This window comes from Sander vitreus, unplaced genomic scaffold (genome assembly GCF_031162955.1).
Source record: "Sander vitreus isolate 19-12246 unplaced genomic scaffold, sanVit1 ctg322_0, whole genome shotgun sequence".
Lineage (NCBI taxonomy): Eukaryota > Metazoa > Chordata > Actinopteri > Perciformes > Percidae > Sander > Sander vitreus.
This window is the reverse complement of record NW_027595468.1, coordinates 27501-30000: the sequence shown is the minus strand read 5'-3', so window position 1 is coordinate 30000 and position 2500 is coordinate 27501. Positions and strand designations below refer to the sequence as shown.

General features: G+C 43.7%; 1 protein-coding gene across 1 annotated transcript in view; it reads left to right on the top strand.

The window, feature by feature from the left end:
* The window catches only part of riok1 (RIO kinase 1 (yeast)), a 13233-nt gene extending 13202 nt beyond the window's left edge, over positions 1–31 (top strand). The window contains exon 17 of the mRNA XM_078244884.1: positions 1–31. This exon is cut by the window's left edge and continues 191 nt beyond it. The gene's annotated coding sequence lies outside the window, so the exon portion shown is untranslated.
* The last annotated feature ends 2469 nt before the right edge of the window (positions 32–2500 follow it).

Here is a 2500-nt window from a genome sequence, read left to right as displayed (position 1 = left end):
GAGAAACTTTTAATAAACGTGTAATCAACTTCAGATCATCTTGTTCTCGTGGAATCTGATTTCATGACCTGTCTGTCTCTACATCTGTCTGTCTCTACATCTGTCTGTCTCTACATCTGTCTGACTCTACATCTGTCTCTCTCTACATCTGTCTGACTCTACATCTGTCTGTCTCTACATCTGTCTGTCTCTACATCTGTCTGACTACATCTGTCTGACTCTACATCTGTCTGTCTCTACATCTGTCTGTCTCTACATCTGTCTGACTCTACATCTGTCTCTACATCTGTCTCTCTTGTCTGTCTCTACATCTGTCTGACTCTACATCTGTCTCTCTCTACATCTGTCTCACTCTACATCTGTCTGTCTCTACATCTGTCTGACTCTACATCTGTCTGACTCTCTACATCTGTCTGACTACATCTGTCTGACTCTACATCTGTCTGACTCTACATCTGTCTCTCTCTACATCTGTCTGTCTCTACATCTGTCTGACTCTACATCTGTCTCTCTCTACATCTGTCTCTCTCTACATCTGTCTGAACATCTGTCTGTCTCTACATCTGTCTGTCTCTACATCTGTCTGACTCTACATCTGTCTGACTCTACATCTGTCTGTCTCTACATCTGTCTGACTCTACATCTGTCTGACTCTACATCTGTCTGTCTACATCTGTCTGACTCTACATCTGTCTCTCTCTACATCTGTCTCTCTCTACATCTGTCTGACTCTACATCTGTCTGACTCTACATCTGTCTCTCTCTACATCTGTCTGTCTCTACATCTGTCTGACTCTACATCTGTCTGTCTCTACATCTGTCTGTCTCTACATCTGTCTGTCTCTACATCTGTCTGTCTCTACATCTGTCTGACTCTACATCTGTCTGACTCTACATCTGTCTCTCTTGTCTGTCTCTACATCTGTCTGACTCTACATCTGTCTGTCTCTACATCTGTCTGACTCTCTACATCTGTCTGACTCTACATCTGTCTCTCTCTACATCTGTCTGTCTCTACATCTGTCTGTCTCTACATCTGTCTGACTCTACATCTGTCTCTCTCTACATCTGTCTCTCTCTACATCTGTCTGACTCTACATCTGTCTCTCTCTACATCTGTCTCTCTCTACATCTGTCTGACTCTACATCTGTCTGATGATCCTCCAGACTGGAAGGTCGGGACTCGTATCCGTCACACAGCGTCGCCGCTCGCTGCACCGTTCATTTGGTAAACATCGGAGACGTGCTGGCGTGCTAATAATAATAATAATAATAATAATAATAATTAACAATCAGAGGAAACTGTAACTAACACAGATATTAAACTATTTAGATTGTTCTAACAGATGTAGCGAGACGGTCTCACAGAAGAAGAGAGATGACGTCGCTGATGAAGATATTAAAAACTCCTGTAAATGTCCACTGTGAAGGAATTTCTCCCACCTAGCGGTACAATTGTATTTAGTATTCAAACGAATAGTGCTCTCTAGCGCCTCGCTTTTTCAAATGTGTGTTTGCAACTACGGTAGCCGTTATGTACTAAGAAGCTATGACAAGATGTCTTCCAATTATCACTCTGTTGGAGACGAGGATTCCTTCTCCTGTGTCTCAGCATGAGTCTGATCCTCCATTATGAACTAAAGGGCGGTGACAAGCTCCTTCCACTGATCTCCTTCTCGGTTTCAGCTGGTTTCAGTCACGTGACGCTGGCTCTGAACCAAAACGCTCGTAAATTAGTAACTCTGACCCCTGTCTCTGCTCTGTAAAAATAACTGTTTCTGTCTTCATGGAACTGCTTTGTACAGTATGGAGCCCCCAACCTGATCTCACAGAACGGCCCCTTAAGTTAAGGAAAAGGTCGTGGGTGGGCTTACGTTTCCATGATACGCAGGACAACAACGGGACGGTTGGGTTTAGGAAACGGGACCCGACCCCCGCTCTCCTGGGTGAAAGTCCTGTGTTGTTTGACCCGTCCACCCCCCCGACCAACCTCCCTATGCAGATTTTCGGCCTTTCATACTACTCTCTATCGTAGTCTCTCTTAATGCTACGTCATCTTCTCGTTGACTTCACATTGGTATTGTTTTTCGTGGTGGCCACACAGAACCTTCACCCATTGCATGCCACCGCCACATAATGAGCTGTTAACAGTCCGTGATCATTTCACGGACTCTGTGAGACCAGGATGGAGCCCTGGAAGGTCACAGCGAGATGTTTTCAGGGGACTACTTTTACGTTACCCCACAATAACGTTGTGTTACATCACAATGAGGGTAACACTTTATTAGAAGGGGTGTGCATAAGACTGACATGACACCGTCATGAACATGAAGGAGTCATTTTGAGTGTTCATGACTGAACATTAAGGGTCATTGGGTAAATTATGACACTTTTAATGCAAAGTTAGCATTGTCAGAGACGTCTTTGTCATGACAACTTATTATTATTAAAGGATTATTTAGATAGGGACAGATACAAAAAAACATAGATAAGCTAACAG